At 38.3% G+C, this 22144-nt stretch overlaps 1 pseudogene; it reads right to left on the reverse strand.

Annotated features, from left to right (window-relative positions):
• LOC133242609 (centromere protein R-like) overlaps positions 1–5144 on the reverse strand; it is a 32890-nt pseudogene extending 27746 nt beyond the window's left edge.
• Between the last annotated feature and the right edge of the window lie 17000 nt (positions 5145–22144).

Genomic DNA, 22144 nt, shown 5'->3' on the forward strand with positions numbered 1-22144 from the left:
GTTTTTTGGTCCTTCTTTTCCAGCTGCTTTAGATGTAGAATTAGGTTGTCTGATGCTTTTCTTGTCTCTTGAGGTAGGATTGTATTGCTATAAACTTCCCTCATAGAACTGCTTTTGCCACATCCCATAGGTTGTGAGTTGTCATGTTTTCATTGTCATTTGTTTCTAGGAATCTTTTGATTTCCCTTCTAATTTCTTCAGTAACCTCTTAATTATTTAGTAATGTATTATTTAATCTCCATGAGATTGTGTTTGTTGCAGTTTTTTTTTTTTCCTGTAGTTGATATCTAGTCTCATAGCATCGTGGTTAAGAGAAGATACTTGATATGATTTCAATTTTCTTAAATTTACTGATGCTTTATTTGTGGCCCAAGATGTGGTCTATCCTGGAGAATGTTCCATGAGCACTTGAGAATAAAGTGTATTCTTCTGTATTTGGATGTAAAGTCCTGAAGATATCAATTAGGTCCATTTGGTCTAGTATTTCATTTAAGGTTTGTGTTTCATTATTGATTCTCTGTTTTGATTATCTGTCCATTGGTGCAAGTGGGGTGTTAAAGTCCCCAGCTACTATTGTCTTACTGTTGATTTCCCTTATGTATTGAGGTACTTCTTTTTTGGGTGCATAAATAGTTACAATTGTTATGTCTTCTTTTTGGATTGATCCTTTGATCATTATGTAGTGGCCTTCTTTGTATCTTACAATATTATTTATTTTAAAGTCTATTTTGTATTAAATAAGGATTGCCACTACAGCTTTCTTTTGGTTTCCATTCACATGGGATATCTTTTTCCATCCTTTTACTTGCAGTCTGTATGTGTCTCTAGGTCTGAAGTGGGTCTCTTGTAGGCAGCAAAGATATGGGACTTGCTTTTGTATCCATTCATTCAGTCTGTATCTTTTGATTGGTGCATTTAATCCATTTACATGGCAACCCACTCCAGTATTCTTGCCTGGAAAATCCCAAGGATGGAGAAGCCTGGTGGGCTACAGTCCATGGGGTCACAAAGAGTCAGACATGATTAAGTGACTAACACAACACACATTGATTGATTGATTGATATATATATATATATATATATATATATATGCTCCTATTGGCATTTTCTTAATTGTTTTTGGTTTGTTTTTGTAGGTCTTTCCTTTCTCTTGTGTTTACTAACTATATAAAGTCCCTTTAATATTTGTTGTAAGGTTGGTTTGGTGGTGCTAAATTCTTTTAACTTTTGCTTGTCTGTAAAGCTTTTGATTTTCCCATCAATTTTGAATGAGATCTTTGTTGGGTATAGTAATCTTAATTGCAGATTTTCTTCTTTTTAAAATATTTTTATATATTAAATATATAATATTTTTTATATTTTAAATATATCCTGTCATTCCCTTCTGGCCTGAAGAGTTTCTGCTGAAAGATCCACTGATAATCATATGGGTTTTCCCTTGTATTTTACTTGTTGCTTTTTCCTTACTACTTTTAGTATTCTTTCTTTGTGCTTAATCTCTGTTAACTTGATTAATATGTGTCTCAACATGTTTCTCCTTCGGTTTATCCTGTAAGAGACTCTCTGTGCTTCTTCAACTTGATTAACTATTTCCTTTTCCATGTTGGGTAAGTTTTCAACTATAATTTTTTCAAAAATTTTCTCAGTTCATTTCTTTTTTTCTTCTTCCTCTGGGACCCTTATGACTCGAATGTTGGTATATTTAATATCCCAAAGGTCTCTGAAGCTACCCTCAATTCTTTTCATTCTTTTTCCTTTATTCTGCTGTTCACCAATTATTTATACCATTATATCTTCCAGCTCACTTATCCAGTTTTCTGCCTCAGTTATTCTACTGTTGGTTTCTTCTGGAGTATCCTTAATTTCAGTAATTGTGTTATTCACCTCTGTTTGCTTATTCTTTGTTTCTTCTATTTCCTTAGTGATTGTATTAACATGGTCAATTGTTTCCTTCATTTTCTCCATTTTATTTTCAACTCTTTGGAGCATCTTTACTATCATTAATCTGAATTCTCTTTCAGGTATATTGCTTATTTCCTGTTTGTTTATTTGGTCTTGTGAGTTTCTACCTTTTTCTTTCATTTGTGTTTTATTTCTCTGTCTTTTTTTCTAACTTGCTCAACTTCAGGTCTCCTTTTCTCAGGCTTTAGGGTTGTATTTCTTCTTCCTTTTGGTTTTTGCTCTTGGATGGAAAGATTGGTTGAGTGGTTTGTGTTAACTTCTTGTTAGGGGTGACTTGTGCCTTTGTTCTAGTGGGAGGTGGTCAAGCAGATCAAGCAGGTAATCACTGAAATAATGGGACATATACACACACTTAAACACACACAGTTATAACCAAAGTATTATAAAGAAAAGAGTATGGGAAATTGACTTGGGGAACAAGGGAAATCAACAGTGATATTAGCCAGTTAAAAGCAGAACTAACTAATGCTCAATCTGGAAAACTGAGCCTGAGCAGAGTGCCAGCTGGGGGATATAGCAAAGAGAGGTCAACAATTTAACTTATTTGGTGAAAAAAGAAAGAGTAAAGGAAACAAAGGAGAAGAAGAAGGGAGAGAAAAGAGAAAAGGAAAGGGTGGAAAGAGGCCAAGAAAAAGTAATAAAAGAAAAAATAGAAAAGCAAAGCTAAAGACATATGTGAAAAATATTTTTATATATTCAGAAATAGCTACAGCTGGTAAAGAAATATAAGAAAATCAGTCGAATATATCAAAAACAAAATCAGAAAAATCACAAATAAAAGTGAAAAAAAGAGAGAGAGAAATCTTAAAATAAATTTTTTTTTGAACAGGGAAAACAAAGAGGAAAACTCCACTGCACTGCAAAAGGCTAATGTGAAGGTAGAAATATGTAGGGGGAATAAAGTGTGATTTATAAGAAAAAAAAGTCTTCAAAGTCATAGTTCTTCTTGGTTGTGGAGTCTGCCCCCATGGATGGGGTTGGATTAGTGTCCTGTGATATTTTCCTGGTTGGGAGAGCTTGTTCCTGTATTCTGGTTGATGGAACTGGATCTCATCTCTCTGAAGGGCAATGCAGTGTCCAGTAGTAGCTATGGGGGTGTCTATGGTTTCAGTATGTCTTTGGGCAGTCCTTCTGGCTTTGGCAGTGTCAGACACGTCTATTTCCACAGCCACTTCAAAGTGGTCCTTTTAGAATATCTTCACTGCTGCCAACCCCCTACTTGTCCCTTAAATCTTTGCCAGTGCTTCTGCTCACTGGTCTTGCCCTGCACAGCACGCCAAAGCTTGCTAGGTAGGGGCTTGTGTGGACCTTTTCTTGGCTCCCCCCGACCATGCCCTCTGCATTGCAGAGACTTGTGTGGGCTTCCCTCAGCCCTCTGAACTCTCCCTCTGTGTCATGGAGCCTGTTTACACTTGTCTTGGCCCCCCAGGCCCTCCCTCTGAGTCACAGGGCTTCTGTGCATTTGTCTCAGCTCCCCGGGCCCTCCCTCTGCATCATGGGGCTTGTATGCACTTGTCTCGGATCACCAGACCCAGCCTCTATGCCACGGGGCTTGTGTGCTTGTTGTATTAGCTTGCCAGCCTACCCTGTATGTCGTCGGGGCGGGGGGGGGGGGAGGGGACGGGGGAGGGGAAGGGAGGGCTGGTGTGTTCTTCTTTCATCTCCCTGTGCTCACCCTCTGCACCCTGAGGTTTGTGTGCACTGCAGAGGTTTGTATGCCATGGCTCTCTTGGGCCCACCCTCTGTGCCACGAGGGTTGTGTGTGCTGGAGTGGTTTGTATGCTGTGCGACTCCTGGCACCCCGGGCCCTCCAATCAGCTGCAGGGGCTTCTGTGGGCTTCTCTCAGTTCCCCAAGCCTGCCGTCTCGTCGGGGCCACAGTCCATGAGCTCTTTACAGGCTGAGAAGTGCAGCTTTCTCTGTTTTCTACCCTCTAAGTCCCTGCTTTGCCTGGTTTTCCAAGATTCCACAGCTCCCCTTTGGACCCAGCTCTGAGGGAGCTTCCCAGTGCACGGGAACTCTTCTGGTTTCAGGACTCCATCCTTCCCTCGGGTCACAAGCTCCTGTCCAGAAGTTCTCCATCTTCTCCCTTTTTATGGTTACATCCTCTCTCCTGCCTCATTCCAGGGAGCTTAGTCTACCCCCACTGGAGGCCTGGGGTCTTCTGCTATCATCTAGAGGTTGCTTTGAAGGAGTTGTTCCATATCCTGATGAGCTTTTGATGTATTTGTAGGGAGGCTGGTGATCTCATCTTACTCCTCCACCATCTTCTTCTCTCCTTGAGAAGAATTATTTTTAATTCTTTAAATCTTTTCAAAATTCACCAGTGAAGCCATCTGGTTCTGGACTTATCTTCATTGGAAGATTTTTGATTACTGTTTCAATTTCTGTACTAGTAATTCATATATTCAGATATTCTATTTCTTTCTGATTAAGTCTTGGTATGTTGTGTATTTTTAAGAGTTTTTCCATTTCTTCTAGGTTGTCTAATTCCTTGATGTATAGCTGTTCATGCTAGATTTTTTGAAAGGCATTTTTTAATGGTTTACTAAAGTTTTCTTTAATTGACATATTCACTTTAAATATATCATCCTTCTGTTTTCTGAATCTCACTGTTTCTTATGAGAAGTCAGATCACATCTTGTTGGGTTTCCCTTGTAGATAACAAGTAACTTTTCCTTTCCTGTTTCCAATATTTCTTCTTTGTTTCTGTCTTTCGATATTTTAAATATGATGTGCCTAATTGGAGATCTAGAATAGTCACTATTATGTGTCAAGTTTGCTACGCTACAATTTAATCAATAATAATCTAGGTGTTGAAGATATTTTGTGATTGTGATTAAGGCCAATATCAGTTAATTTTAAGTAAGGGAGCATATCCTAGATGGTCTGAGTTGACATGTTTCAATGAGTTGAAGGACGTTCCTGGTGGTCCAGTGGTTAAGACTCTGTGCTTCCACTGTGAGTGCATGGATTTTATTCTTGGAAAGGGAATTAATATCCCACATGCCATAAGGAGCAGCAAGAATAAAAAAATGATTTGAAACATCTTAAGAGCTGCAAGTTCCCTGAAGAAGAAATTCCATCTGTGAGTAGCAACTTTATCTTATACCTGAGGTTTCCAGTCTTCTCTTTTAATGTCTTATTCTGTGGGTTTTGGACTCACCTAGCCAGCTCCACCATCATGTAAGTTGATTACTTATAATACATTTGTTAATGTATTGCTGGTTCTGTTTTTCTGATTATTCATGGGTGATATATATTTTGCTACTGAAGTAGTTCTAGAGGAACAGAATGTTAAACGAGTGTTTTCTGAATTGGTTCAGGGTTTTCTGGAATTGAATCTCTAAACTGATTAGGTATAACTTTAAAACATTGTAGTCAAACCAAGAACTATAACAGAACTGACTTGTTGTTCCTTGTACTAGAGAAAGCTGAGAAATAAAAGGATGAACCAGGGCTTTAAATTACTGGCTCAAATTTTGCATAAATGGCCAAAAAGATTTTGTATATACTCCACAAGAAGCCCTTATCCCTTGTATCCACAGAGTCAAGATTTATGAAAACCAAACACAGAGTGTTTCATTTTGGGAGTGACTGAATTACAATATAAATTGAAATCACAACTTCTCATGGTGTATTCTGTTAAAATGATGCATTTATTAGGAAAGAAATGAAACAGGAATGTATGAGTACTTCAGTGATGTTGGAGACATCAAATCCCTAAATCCTGCAGGCTCTTTTTTGCTAGTAGAAGCAGCCATTTCACCTCTGCCTAAGGCAATTGGCCTGCTTTTACCCGAAAATTTTATAATAGTTTCTTCTCAAGTAAATACTTTGAAAAGAACAGATTATTTTTCTCAGTGCCTATCCTTGACACTCTCTGGTTTGAGACCTGTAACTAGTTTCAAGTCCCAGCAGGCTCCAAAGAGTGAGATACAAATATAACCTGTGAAGACCTGTACTACATGCCAAAAGAACTACATAACTTTCCCAATTCTTACAGACAGAAATCCAAGGAATAAGAATTGAAATGGGTTTTAATGTTGTGGGGTTGTAATGGAAGGTATACAGTTATATAAGGAAGAATTTGTCAATATGGCCGTTTAAGTAGAACACTGGATTGGGTATTTTACTTAAAAGATTAGGAAAGTCTCTAGTAGCTTGTTCGGTTGATAGGATAAAACATGGTTCCAAAAGTGCCTATATTAAATAAACTTGAAATGTCAGAACTGCCTTAGAATACTGTAGAGAAAGTATCAAAAAGGCTTAGGAGGATTGGAATGTTAGAGTGGATTGATTGTGTAAGACCTGCTCACCCACTCGTGGTGAGTCCAGATGGAGGTTTCTATACACTACGACTGATAAATTTGTGAGGGGATTCCCAGTATCCTTGAGAAGGTGTTGTGACTATACTCTGCAGGTCAGAAATCACAGCTTAAAGAGCTATGATTGAACTGGAATCCTTAAGTGCAATAAGGATAAATGAGATAGAAGGGTAGTGGGGCCAAGTGGCAGCACTTAGTTGCTAAATACAAGATAGACAAGTTAGTATAAAGGACACTGGAGCCAAAAAAGTAATCAATATAACATCCCACAAAGACCTACAGCATTGGCTAGTTGATGATGTGCCCACAGAATAGAAGTAGGTGAGTATACTACTAAATTCTTACTTTATTTGCATAAATGGAAGAGTTTTAGGTCAAGTTAATAGAAGTCTAATGTGAATCACCAAAATGAGATTCAAATCTCCTCAATCAGTTTCCCAGCTGAAACCTATTTACAGATTCAGAATCCCTTGAATTAAGGGGAAGCTAGGCACCTTAAGGAAGGACCCATCTACTTTGTCGAAAATTTATGCTGCTAATCTTTCTCCACAAGTTCCTCAAAAGACTCTATAGCTTTTTACCATGGTGATGGTACATTAGGGAAAAATGATTTTATGTTCTGTTTATTACTGTATACTGATACTGTATCACCTAAGTTTTCCATTATGACCTGGATGTTGTCTGCTCCACAAAGCCCTAAAGTTGAGTGTGCACATTAGTACTTCATCTTCAAATGAAAGTGGTGTACATGAGATCAGAATAGAGACGTCCTTGAAAGCACAAGTCACATGAAGATGTGGCTCAAATACCTATTGTCTTCATTCATTCTACATTACTTTCTTTCTCCCAACTCACATCTGTGGACTCATGAATACTTAGATCAGTCGACTGAAGAAAACTCAAGCCTGTATTACAAATGGCTGTACATGTTATGTGCTGCTAAGTCACTTCAGTCGTGTCCGACTCTGTGCGACCCCATAGACGGCAGCCCACCAGGCTCCCCCATCCCTGGGATTCTCCAGGCAAGAACACTGGAGTGGGTTGCCATTTCCTTCTCCAATGCATGAAAGTGAAAAGTGAAAGTGAAGTCGCTCAATGTAGATACCATCTAAAAGTGGAGAGCTGTAAAACTACAGTTCATTTCTGGGATATCCCTGAAGAAATGAAGTGAAGGGAAATTCTTTCAGTAGGAAAAACCCTTCAACCAGTATGCTTAATTGTTTACTTTGCTTCAAAGAAGAAATGAATGGTTAAAGGTCCGAGTCTATATCTATTCATGAGCTATGATAAATGGTACAGTTGGATGGTCAAATGCCAGAAGGAACACAAAGAAAATTGGTGATAAGGAAGTCTAGGGGGAAAGTATGTGGCTAGACTTCACATAATGGGCAAAAAGTGTGAAAATATTCGTGTCCTATGTGAAAGTTCACCAAAGGATGGCGTTAAAAGGAAGGATTTTAATAATCAAGTGCATTGGAAAACCCATTCTGTGGATATGTCAGTCTTTCTCTAGCCACCCTTATTGCCTGATGGATTCATGAACAAAGTGGCCATGCTGGAAGGGATGGAGATTAATCATGGGCTCAGAAGCATGGACTTCCACACATCAAGGTTGAACAATTAGATCAGATCAGATCAGTCACTCAGTCATGTCCGCCTCTTTGCAACCCCATGAATCGCAGCATGCCAGGCCTCCCTGTCCATCACCAACTGCCGGAGTTCACTCAGACTCACGTTCATCGAGTCAGTGACGCCATCCAGCCATCTCATCCTCTGTCGTCCCCTTCTCCTCCTGCCCCCAATCCCTCCCAGCATCAGAGTCTTTTCCAATGAGTCAACTCTTCCCATGAGGTGGCCAAAGTACTGTAGTTTCAGCTTTAGCATCAGTCCTTCCAAAGAAATCCCAGGGCTGATCTCCTTCAGAATGGACTGGTTGGATCTCTTTGCAGTCGAAGGGACTCCTAAGAGTCTTCTCCAACACCACAGTTCAAAAGCATCAATTCTTTGGCACTCAGCTTTCTTCACAGTCCAACTCTCACATCCATACATGACCACTGGAAAAACCATAGCCTTGACTAGACGAACCTTTGTTGGCAAAGTAATGTCTCTGCTTTTGAATATGCTATCTAGGTTGGTCATAACTTTCCTTCCAAGGAGTAAGCATCTTTTAATTTCATGGCTGCAGTCACCATCTGCAGTGATTTTGGAGCCCAGAAAAATAAAGTCTGACACTGTTTCCACTGTTTCCCCATCTATTTCCCATGAAGTGATGGGACCAGATGCTATGATCTTCATTTTCTGAATGTTGAGCTTTCAGCCAACTTTTTCACTCTCCTCTTTCACTTTCATCAAGAGGCTTTTGAGTTCCTCTTCACTTTCTGCCATAAGGGTGGTGTCATCTGCATATCTGAGGTTATTGATATTTCTCCCAGCAATCTTGATTCCAGTTTCTGTTTCTTCCAGTCCAGCATTTCTCATGATGTACTCTGCATATAAGTTACATAAACAGGGTGACAATATACAGCCTTGACAAACTCCTTTTCCTATTTGATACCAGTCTGTTGTTCCATGTCCAGTTCTAACTGTTGCTTCCTGACCTGCATACAAATTTCTCAAGAGGCAGATCAGGTGGTCTGGTATTCCCATCTCTTTCAGAATTTTCCACAGTTTATTGTGATCCACACAGTCAAAGATTTTGGCATAGTCCATAAAGCAGAAATAGATGTTTTTCTGGAACTCTCTTGCTTTTTCCATGATCCAGCAGATGTTGGCAATTTGATCTCTGGTTCATCTGCCTTTTCTAAAACCAGCTTGAGCATCAGGAAGTTCACGGTTCACATATTGCTGAAGACTGGCTTGGAGAATTTTGAGCATTACTTTACTAGCATGTGAGATGAGTGCAATTGTGCAGTAGTTTGAGCATTCTTTGGCATTGCCTTTCTTTGGGCTTGGAATGAAAACGGACCTTTTCCAGTCCTGTGGCCACTGCTGAGTTTTCCAAATTTGCTGGCATATTGAGTGCAGCACTTTCACAGCATCATCTTTCAGGATTTGGAATAGCTCAACTGGCATTCCATCACTTCCACTAGCTTTGTTCGTAGACTAGACCAAATGGAAGAAAATATCTGTGAATTCAAAGGCAGGGAAGTGGAGTTAATCCAATCAGAGGAGCAAAAAGGAAAAATAATGAAAAATAATAATGAAGATAGCTTAAGAGACTTGTGGGAAACAATCAAGGGGACCAATATATACAATATAGAGAGCTCAAAAGGAGAAGAGAGGGATAAATGGGTAGAAAGCTTATTCGAAGAAATAATGATTGAAAACTTCCCTATCATTAGGAAAGAAACAGACGTACAGATCCAGAAATTCCAGAGATTTCAAATAAGATAAATCCAAAGAGACACAGGCCAAGACACATTATAATTAAATTATCACAAGTTAAATACAAGGATAGTATCTTAAAATCAGCAAGAGAAAAACAACTTGTGTTTATTTTTGTGTATGGCTGCGATCCAAAAGTCTACAAATAATAAATGTTGGAGAGGGTGTGGAGAAAAGGGAACCCTCTTACACTGTTGGTGGGAATGCAAACTAGTACAGCCACTATGGAGAACAGTGTGGAGATTCCTTAAAAAACTGGAAATAGAACTGCCTTATGATCCAGCAATCCCACTGCTGGGCATACACACTGAGGAAACCAGAAGGGAAAGAGACACGTGTACCCCAATGTTCATCGCAGCACTGTTTATAATAGCCAGGACATGGAAGCAACCTAGATGTCCACCAGCAGATGAATGGATAAAGAAAGCTGTGGTACATATACACAATGGAGTATTACTCAGCCATTAAAAAGAATTCATTTGAATCAGTTCTAATGAGGTGGATGAAACTGGAGTCTATTATACAGAGTGAAGTAAGCCAGAAGGAAAAACACCAATACAGTATACTAACGCATATATATGGAATTTAGAAAGATGATAACAATAACCCTGTGTATGAGACAGCAAAAGAGACACTGATGTATGGAACAGTCTTATGGATTCTGTGGGAGAGGGAGAGGGTTGGAAGATTTGGGAGAATGGCATTGAAACATGTAAAATATCATGTATGAAACGAGTTGCCAGTCCAGGTTCAATGCACAATACTGGATGTTTCAGGCTAGTGCACTGGGACGACCCAGAGGGATGGTATGGGGAGGGAGGAGGGAGGAGGGTTCAGGATGGGGAGCACATGTATACCTGTGATGGATTCATTTTGATATTTGGCAAAACTAATACAATTATGTAAAGTTTAAAAATAAAATAAAATTAAAAACAATAATAATAATAAAACCACTTTGAAAAGTTAAAAAAAAAAAAAAGAAAAGAAAAGAAAAAGAAAAACAACTTGTTATATACTAGGGAAGCCCCATAAGACTATAATTACATTTTCATCACACATAGCATTTACATATTTATGTCTTAAAAATCATATATAAGACCCTTCAATATACTACCTATAAAGCAAGTCAGGGCTAAAGACACACACAGACTGAAAGTGAGGGTATGAAAAAACATATTTCATGCAAACAGAAATGACAAGAAAACAGGAGTAGCAATACTCATACAAGAAAAAAAAAAAGACTTTAAAACAAAGTCTATTAACAAAAGACAAAAAAGGCATTATATGAGATCAATACAAGAAGAGAATATTATGCTCATAAGCATACAAATCCCCAATATAGAAGTACCTAAATATATAGAACAAATAATAAAAGACATGAATACATTGACAATAATACAACAATAGTAAGAGACTTTAACACCCCACTGACATCAATGGACAGACCATTCAGACAGAAAATCAATAAGGCAACAGATATCCTAAATGATACAATAGAAATAGATGGTTTCTCAAGTTTTTCTGTGGACATACACTTTTATTTTACTTCTCTAAGTGACTTGGAGTAAAATTCTGTGGTTATATGGTAAGTATATGCTTAACTGGGTTTTAAAAGAACCTGCAAAAAATTTTCCAGAGCTACCATATCATTTTGTGTTCCCAGCAGCAATGTATGAAAGTTTCATTTGCTGTGCATCCTCACCAGCATATAAAGTTGCCAGTTTCATTTTGTTTTTAAATTTAAACCATTCTACTTGAATGTGAAGTTATGTCACACTGTGGTGTTAATTTGCATCTCCCTAATGACTGATTTTGAGCATTTTCTAAAAATATTATTTATTTATTTATTTATTAGGCTACACTGGGTCTTGGTTTAGACATGCAGGATCTTTATTTGTGGCATGCAAACTCTTAGTTGCAGTATGTGGAGTCTAGTTCCCTGACCAGGAATTGAACCTGGGCCCCTTCACTAGGAGTGCAGAATCCCAGCCACTGAACCACCAGGGAAGTTCTTAAGCATCTTTTCACGCACTTTCTTTTTGGTGGAGTATTTGTTCTAATATTTCCCATTGTTTTATTTGCTTTGTTTTCTTATAATTAATGCTTAAGAGTATATATTAATACCTCCTAAAAAGGAGTGTATGCTTTCTAGTTATGATTACCACTTTATTAGATATTTGTTTATAAATATATTCCCCCAGTAATTTCATCAAACACACTTTAGAGGACTTTGTCACTTCTTCTTCTGGGATCCCTATAACACAAATGTTGCTATGTTTGATGTTCTCTGAGAGGTCCTTACACTGTTACCATTTTTTAAATTTGTTTTTCTTTTTGATGTTCTGATTTGGTGATTTCTATCATTCTATCTTCCAGATTACTTATGCATTTTTCTATATCACCTAGTCTGCTGTTCCTACTTTCTAGTGTGTTTTTCATTTCAGTAATTGTGTTCTTTATTTTTGACTGGTTATTTTATGTATTTTCTAGTTCCTTGTTAAAATTCCCACTGGGCTCATCTAGTCTCTTCTCTAGTTCAATTAGTATTTTTATTACTAATGCTTTGAATTCTTTATCTGGTAAATTATTTATTCCTGTTTCATCAGGTGCCTTTTCAGGGTTTTTCTCTTATTCTTTTATTTAAAGTAAATTCCTGTATCTTCCCATTTTGCTTAACTTTCTCTAAAAAATTAGGTGAAATTGTTACCTATTCTAGTCTTGAAAGGGCATCTTTGTATGGGAAGAGCCCTATACATTCTGCATGTGCCTAGTGCTTTGGTGGCTGGATCTCGTGTGAGCATGAGTCATATCTTCTCCCAAGGTGTGCTTGTAGCTATCACCTTGGTAGGAAGTGGGCCTGGCGATGGGGATGCTAGATACAGAACCTGGTGTGACCTGGGATTTCTCTTCTTCTGGGGGACTATCACCATACTACTGGGGTAAGACAGGTCCCAAGTTGCTAGAGGAGAAGCCCAAAGGACTCAACTACGTTGAACGTGAAAAGGGATACAATGAAACACATTATATTTAAATTGTCAAAAGTCAAAGGCATAGAATTTTATTAGCAGAAAAAGAAAAGAGAATTTACATATAAGGAAAAGTCCATAAGGTAACTGACAGATTTCTGAACAGAAACTTTTCAGGCCAGGAGAGAATGAGATGACATATTCTTAATAATGAAAGAAAATAAACCAAGGATTCTACACTGGACAAAACTGTCCTTCAGAAACAAAGTTGGGATACAGACTTTTCAGCAAGCAAACTAAGAGAATTTAGTTTACTACCAGAGATGCCTTACAACAAAGGCTAAAGGGATTTCTTTGAGTGTGAGTAAAATAAGGCTAGTTAAAAACGAACAAAAAAAAGATAGGTAACAGGTAAACTTTGCAAAAGCTAAATTTTGCAATGTGGTAATGATGCTGCATACTTAAATTACATCTATAGTTTAAAAAAAACACATAGCAAAAGTAGCTAAAAGTACAATAAGCTATTATTAGTTATACAACATAAAAAAAAAAAAAACAGGTAAATTGGAATAATAACCTAAAATGTGAGGGGAAGGAGAAGTGAAAATGTAAAAATTTTCCAAATTCTATTGACATTAAATAGTGATCAGATCAGATCAGGTCAGTCGCTCAGTCGTGTCTGACTCTTTGCGACCCCATGAATCGCAGCACACCAGGCCTTCCTGTCCATCACCAACTCCCGGAGTTCACTCAGACTCACGTCCATCGAGTCAGTGATGCCATCCAGCCATCTCATCTTCTGTCGTCCCCTTCTCCTCCTGTCCTCAATACATCCCAGCATCAGGGTCTTTTCAAATGAGTCAGCTCTTCGCATCAGGTGACCAAAGTATTGGAGTTTCAGCTTCAACATCAGTCCTTTCAATGAACATCCAGGACTGATCTCCTTTAGGATGGACTGGTTGGATCTCCTTGCAGTCCAAGGGACTCTCAAGACCCTTCTCCAACACCACAGTTCAAAAGCATCAATTCTTTGGCACTCAGCTCTCTTTATAGCCCAACTCTCACATCCATACATGACTACTGGAAAAACCACAGCCTTGACTAGACAGACCTCTGTTGACAAAGTAATGTCTCTGCTTTTTAATATGCTATCTAGGTTGGTCAGAACTTTCCTTCCAAGGAGTAAGCGTCTTTTAATTTCATGGCTGCAGTCACCATCTGCAGTGATTTTTGGAGCCCAGAAAAATAAAGTGAGCTACTGTTTCCCCTGTTTCCCCATCTTTTTGACATGAAGTGATGGGACCGGATGCCATGATCTTAGTTTTCTGAATGTTGATCTTTAAGCCAACTTTTTCACTCTCCTCTTTCACTTTCATCAAGAGGCTCTTTAGTTCTTCTTCTCTTTCTGCCATAAAGGTGGTGTCATCTGCATATATGAGGTTATTGATATTTCTCCTGGCAATCTTGATTCCAGCTTGTGCTTCATCCATCCCAGAGTTTCTCATGATGTACACTGCATATAAGTTAAATAAACAGGGTGACAATATACAGCCTCCTTATACGTACTCCTTTTCCTATTTGGAACCAATCTGTTGTTCCATGTCCAATTCTAACTGTTGCTTCCTGACTTGCATACAGGTTTCTCAAGAGGCAGGTCAGGTGGTCTGGTATTCTCATCTCTTTCAGAATTTTCCAGTTTATTGTGATCCACACAGTGAAAGGTTTTGGCATAGTCCATAAAGCAGAAATAGATGTTTTTCTGGAACTCTCTTGCTTTTTACATGATCCAGTGGATGTTGGCAATTTGATCTCTGGTTCATCTGCCTTTTCTAAAACCAGCTTGAACATCAGGAAGTTCACAGTTCACATATTGCTGAAGACTGGCTTGGAGAATTTTAAGCATTACTTTACTAGCGTGTGAGATGAGTGCAATTGTGCAGTAGTTTGAGCATTCTTTGGCATTGCCTTTCTTTGGGCTTGGAATGAAAACGGACCTTTTCCAGTCCTGTGGCCACTGCTGAGTTTTCCAAATTTGCTGGCATATTGAGTGCAGCACTTTCACAGCATCATCTTTCAGGATTTGGAATAGCTCAACTGGAATTCCATCACCTCCACTAGCTTTGTTTGTAGTGATGCCACCTAAGGCCCACTTGACTTCACATTCCAGGATATCTGGCTCTAGGTGAGTGAGCACACCATCATGATTGTCTGGGTCATGAAGATCTTTTTGTATAGTTCTTCTGTGTATTCTTGCCACCTCTTCTTAATATTATCTCCTTCTGTTAGGTCCATACTGTTTCTGTCCTTTATTGTTCCCATCTTTGTATGAAATGTTTCCTTGGTATCTCTAATTCTCTGAAGAGATCTCTAGTCTTTTCCATTCTATTGTTTTCCTCTATTTCTTTGCATTGATTGCTGAGGAAGGCTTTCTTATCTCTCCTTGCTATTCTTTGGAACTCTGCATTCAGATGCTTATATCTTTTCTTTTCTCCTTTGCTTTTCACAGCTATTTGTAAGGCCTCCTCAGACAGCCATTTTGCTTTTTTACATGTCTTTTTTGGGGATGGTCTTGATTCCCGTCTCCTGTACAATGTCATGAACCTCCATCCATGGTTCATCGGGCACTCTGTCTATCAGATCTAGTCCCTTAAATCTATTTCTCACTTCCACTGTATAGTCATAAGGGATTTGATTTAGATCATACCTGAATGGTCTAGTGGTTTTCTCCACTTTCTTCAATTTAAGTCTGAATTTGGCAATAAGGAGCTCATGATCCGAGCCACAGTTAGCTCCCAGTCTTGTTTTTGCTGACTGTTTAGAGCTTCTCCATTTTTGGCTGCAAAGAATATAATCAATCTGATTTCGGTGTTGACCATCTGGTGATTATCTCAATAGAAATGAGAAAATCATCTGACAAAATTAACATTTTTTTTTTGCAATAAGTCATAAAAACGTGTTCCACTGGAGAAGGGAATGACAAACAACTTCAGTATTCTTGCCTTGAGAACCCCATAAAAAGTATGAAAAGGCAAAATATATGATACTGAAACATGAACTATCCTGGACGCTAGGTGCCCAATATGCTACTGGAGAAGAGTGGAGATATAACTCCAGAAAGGATGAAGAGATGGAGTCAAAGCAAAAACAATGCCCAGGTGTAGATGTGACTGGTGATGGAAGTAAAGTCTGATGCTATAAAGAACAATACTGCATAGGAGCCTGGAATGCTAGGTCCATGAACCAAGGTAAATTGGAAGTGGTCAAACAGGAGATGGCAAGAGTGAACATCAACATTTTAGGAATCAGTCAACTAAAATGAACTGGAATGGGGGAATTTAATTCAGATGAAAATTGTATCTACTACTATCAGCAAGAATCCCTTAGGAAAAATGGAGTAGCTCTCATAGTCAACAAAAGATTTGGAAATGTGGTATAGGTGCAGTCTCAAAAATGACAGAATGATTTCTGTTCATTTCCAAGGCAAACTATTCAATATTACAGTAATCCAAGTCAATGCCCCAGTCACTACTGCCAAAGAAGTTGAACAGTGCTATGATGACCTACAAGATCTTCTAGATCTAACATACACACACACACACACACACACACACACACACAAGATATTCTTTTCATCATAGGGAACTGGAATGCAAAAGCAGGAAATCAACAGATACCTGGAGTAACAGGCAACTTTGGCCTTGGAGTACAAAATGAAGCAGGGCAAAGGCTAACAGAATATTTCCAGGAGAATGCACTTGTCATAGCAAACACGCTCTTCCAACAACACAAGAGAAGACTCTACACATGGACATCACCAGATGGTAATATTGAAATCAGATTGATTAAATTCTTTACAGCCAAAGATGGAGAAGTTCTATACAGTCAGCAAAAACAAGACTGGAAGCTGACTGTGGCTCAAATCATGAACTCCTTATTGTGAAATTCAGACTAAAATTGAAGAAAGTAGGGAAAACCACTAGACTATTCAGGTGTGACCTAAATCAAATCCCTTATTTTTATACAGTGGAAGTGACCAATAGATTAAAGGGATTAGATCTGATAGACAGAGTGCTTGAAGAACTATGGACAGAGTTCATGACATTGTACAGGAGGCAGTGATCAAGACCATCCCCAAGAAAAAGACATGCAAAAAGGCGAAATGGTTGTTTGAGGAGACCTTACAAATATCTGAGAAAAGAAGAGAAGTGAAAGACAAAGGAGAAAAGGAAAACTATAGCCATCTGAATACAGAGTTCCAAAGAATAGCAAGGAGAGATAGGAAAGTCATCCTAAGTGATCAATGCAAAGAAATAGAGGAAAACAATAGAATGGGAAAGACTAGACATCTCTTTGGAAAATTAGAGATAACAAGGGAATATTTCTTGCAAAGATGGGCACAATAAAGGACAGAAATGGTATGGACCCAATAGAAGCAAAAGATACTAACAAAAGGTGGCAAGAATACACGGAAGAGCTATACAAAAAAGATTTTAATGACAAAGATAACCATGATAGTGTGATCACTCCCCTAGAGCCAGACATCCTTGAGTCTGAAGTCAAGCAGGCTTTAGAATGCATCACTACAAACAAAGCTAGCGGAGGTGATGGAATTCCAGCTAAGCTATTTCATGTCCTAAAAGATGTTACTGTTAAAGTGCTGCACTCAATATGCCAGCAAATTTGGATCACTCAGCAGCGGCCTTAGGACTGGACATGGTCAGTTTTCATTTCAGTCACAAAGAAAGGTAATGCCAAAGAATACTCAAACTACAGCACAATTGCATTCATCTCACACATTAGCAATGTAATACTCCAAATTCTCCAAGTGAGGCTTCAACAGTAGGTGAATCAAGAACGTTCAGATATTGAAGCTGTGTTTAAAAAGGCAGAGGAACCAGAGATCAAATTACCAAAATCCACTGGATCATCAAAAATGCAAAAGAGTTCCAGAAAAACATCTACTTCTGCTTTATTGACTACGCCAAAGTCTTTGAGTATGTGGATCACAAAACACTGTGGAAAATTCTTAAAGAGATGGGAATACTGGACCACCTGACCTGCTTCCTGAGAAATTTGTATGCAAGTCAAGAAACAGGTAAAACTAGACATGGAAATATGGACTGGTTCCAAATTCGGAAAGGAGTATGTCAATGCTGTACATTGTCACGTTGCTTATTTAACTTATATGCAGAGTACATCATGTGAAATGCAGGGCTGGATGAAGCACAACCTGGAATCAAGATTGCCAGGAGAAATGTCAATAACCTCAGTTATGCAAATGACACCATCCTTATGGCAGAAAGCAAAGAGGAACTGAGGAGCCTCTTGATGAAAGTGAAAGAGGAGAGTGAAAAGCCTGGCTTAAAACTCAGCATCAAAAAACAAAGATCATGGCATCCTGTCCCATCACTTTATGGCAAGTAGATGCAGAAACAATGGAAACAGTGACAGACTTTATTTTCTTGGGCTCCAAAATCACTGCAGATGGTGACTCCTTGGAAGAAAGTTATGACAAACCTAGATAGCATATTAAAAAGCAGAGACATTACTTTGCCAACAAAGGTCTGTGTAGTCAAAGCTATGGTTTTTCCAGTAGTCATGTATGGATGTGAGAGTTGAACCATTTAGAAAGCTGGGCACTGAAGAATTGATGCTTTTGAACTCTGGTGTTGGAGAAGAATCTTGAAAATACCTTGGACTTCAAGAAGATCAAACCAGTCAATCCTAAAGGTAATGAGTCCTGAATATTCATTGGAAGGACTGATGCTAAAGCTGAAATTCCAATACTTTGGCCACTCGATGCAAAGAACTGACTCATTCAAAAGACCCTGATGCTGGGAGAAATTGAAGGCGAGAGGAGAAGGGGACAACAGTGGATGAGATGGTTGGGTGGCATCATCGACTAGATGGACATGAGTTTGTGCAGGCTCCAGGAATTGGTGATGGACAGGGAATCCTGGTGTGCTGCAGTCCATGGGGTCACAAAGCGTCAGACAAGACTGAGTGACTGAACATAACTGGATTGATGATATAAATGCAACAAATTAAGCATGTAAGAAACATATCTTAATGTAATTAAGGCCATATCTGACAAACTCACAGCTAACACCATGCTCGATGATGACATCTCGATTATCAGGAACAAGACAGAGTTCACATTTTCACTCTTACTCAACAAAGTACTAGAAATCATAGTTAGAGAAATCAGGCAAGATCAAGAAATAAAATGTATCAGATATGGGAAGAAAGAGACATAATCTTCATTTGCATCGGACATAATTTTATATAAAGAAAATCCTAATGACTCAACAAAAACCTGTTATATCTAACTAATGAATTCAGTAAAGTTGCAGGATACAAAACTAACATGAAACAATCAGTAGTATTTCTGCACAATAACAACACATTTTCTGAAAAAGAAATAGATCACCTTTACAATAATATTGCAAAAATAAAATACTTAGGCATAAATTTAACTAACGAGATGAAATATGTCTACTCTTAAGACTACAAGACATTGAAAGAAATTGAAGAATATGCAAATAAATGGCAAGGAACCCCATGTTCATGGATTGGAAAAATTAATATTGTTAAAATGTCAACACTACCAAAATCCATCTATAGATTCAATGCAATTTCTAAAAAGATCCCAATGGCAATTTTTACAGATGTAGGAAAAACCCTACCAAAATTTATATGGAACCACAAAAGACCCCAAATAGCTAAAGAAATCCTAAGAAAGGACAAATATGAAGGCATCACACTTCCTTATTTCAAACTATATTTCAAAGCTATAGTAATCTACACAATATGATACTGGCATAAAAACAGACACAGAACAATGGAACAGAATAAGAGCACAGAAACAAAATGAAGCATATGTAGTCAACTAATATTTTACAAGTGAGCTAAGAATACTCAATGGAGAAATGACAGTCTTTTTAATAAATAGTGCTGGGAAAATTAGATATTCACATGTTAAGTAAAGAGTCTGAAGCCATATCTTACATCATTCACATAAATTAACTCAAAATGGATAATCCTAGGAGAAAGCATAAAAATAAACCTCCTTGACATGGGCCTTGGTATTGACTTTTTTTTTTTTTGATATGACGCTTAAAACACAATCAACAAAAATTTGTATAAAGGGTGTGATTAAACTAAAAAGCTTTTGCATAGCAAAAGACATTATTAACACAGTGAAAAGACAACCTATGGTGTGGGGGAAATATGTGTAAATTGTATATATGTTAAGAGGTTAATATGCAAAACATATAAACAATAAAAATCAGTTATAAAAACCCAAATAACCTAATTCAAAAAATTTGCAAAGGATGTGGATAGACTTTTTTCAAAGAAGAGATATGAAAAGCCAACTGGTACATGTTGGCTTAGCTGGTAAAGAACCCACCTGCAATGCAGGAGACCTGGGTTCGATCCCTGGGTTGTGACGATCCCCTGGAGAAGGGAACAGCTACCCACTCTGGTATTCTGGCCTGGAGAAGAATTCCATGGACTGTATAGTCAACGGGATGGCAAAGAGCTGGACATGACTGAGCGACTTTCACTTTCACATGAAAAGACACTCAACACATTAGTCATTAGGGAAATACTCATTAAAACCACAATGACTTATCACTTTATGCCTGTTAAAATGACCATCATCAAAAAGACAAGATAAAAAAAATGTTGGCATGCATGTGGATAAAAGGGAACACTAGTATACTGTTGGAAGAATTGTAAATTGGTACAGTCACTATGGAAAACAGCATGGAGTTTCCTCAAAAGATTAAAAATAGAAATACCATATCATCCAGCAATTCCACTTCTGTGAATATATCCAAAGGAAACAAATACATTAACTAAAAAAGGTATCTACATTCTAATGTTTACAGCAGCATTATTTACAATAGCCATACCACAGAAACAATGTAAGTGTCCATCAATAAATGAATGGGTAACAAAGCTGTGATATATATGTGTGTGTATATATATATATATATGAACAATGGAATATTGTTCAGCCATAAAAATGTGAACTTCTTATCATTTGTGACAACATGGAAGTGAAGTGAGACAGAGAAGTCAAATGCTATATAATCTCACTTATATGTGGAATCTAAAATAATAATAATAAAAATCAGAGCTATGGTTACAAGAAACAAATAGTGCAGAAGGGAAATATGGAAAAAAGTGGCCAAAAGATACAAATTTCCAGTTATAAGTAAACACTGGTGGATTAGTTCAAGATGGCAAAGTAGAAAGATATGTTATTCCCTTTTTATGAAAACACCAAAGTCACAGCAAACTGCTGAACAACCATAGACAAAAAAAAAAAGCACTGGAACCTGTCAAAAAAAAAAAGATACCCTACATCCAAACACACACACACACACACACACACAAAGCCACAATGAGACTGTAGGAGGGGCACAATCAGCATAAAATCAAATCTCATACCTGATAGGTAGGTGGCTCACAAACTGGAAAATAACTATACCACAGAAGTGATCTCACAAGAGTGAAAGTTCTAAGCCTCACATCTGGCTTCCCAGCCTGGGGATCCAGCAGTGGGAGGAGTCGCTAGGTTATTTGGCTCTGAATGCCAGTGGAGTTTGATTGGAGGACTTCCACAGGACTGGGGGAAACAGAAGCTCCACTCTTGGGACACATACCAAAGCCTTATGCACACCAGGACCCAGGGGGGGAAAAGCAGTGACCTCTTTAGAGGCGGGGACAGACCTACATGCCAAGATTAGAGGGTCTCCTGTAGAGGTGGGGGATGACTGTGGCTCACTGTGAGGACAAAGACACTGGCAGCAGCAGTTTAAAGAAGCACTTACTGGTGTGCTGGAGGAAGCACAAGCTGGAATCAAGATTGCCAGGAGAAATATCAATAACCTCAGATATGCAGATGACACCACCCTTATGGCAGAAAGTGAGGAAGAACTAAAGAATCTCTTGATGAAAGTGAAAGAGGAGAGTAAAAAGTTGGCTTAAAGCTCAACATTCAGAAAACTAAGATCATGGCATCCAGTCCCATCACCTCATGGCAAATAGATGGGGAAACAGTGGAAACAGTGTCAGACTTTATTTTTCTGGGCTCCAAAATCACTGCAGATGGTGATTGCAGCCATGAAATTAAAAGACACTTACTCCTTGGAAGGAAAGTTCTGACCAACCTAGACAGCATATTAAAAAGCAAAGACATTACTTTGCCAACAAGGGTCTGTCTAGTCAAGGCTATGGTTTTTCCTGTGGTCATGTATGGATGTGAGAGTTGGACTGTGAAGAAAGCTGAATGTCGAAGAATTGATGCTTTTAAAGTGTGGTGTTGGAGAAGAGTCTTGATAGTCCCTTGGACTGCAAGAAGATCCAACCAGTCCATCCTAAAGGAGATCAGTCCTGGGTGTTCATTGGAAGGACTGATGTTGAAACTGAAACTCCAATACTTTGGCCCCATGATGCAAAGAGCTGACTCATTTGAAAAGACCCTGATGCTGGG

Source organism: Bos javanicus, chromosome X (assembly GCF_032452875.1).
Source record: "Bos javanicus breed banteng chromosome X, ARS-OSU_banteng_1.0, whole genome shotgun sequence".
Taxonomy (NCBI): domain Eukaryota; kingdom Metazoa; phylum Chordata; class Mammalia; order Artiodactyla; family Bovidae; genus Bos; species Bos javanicus.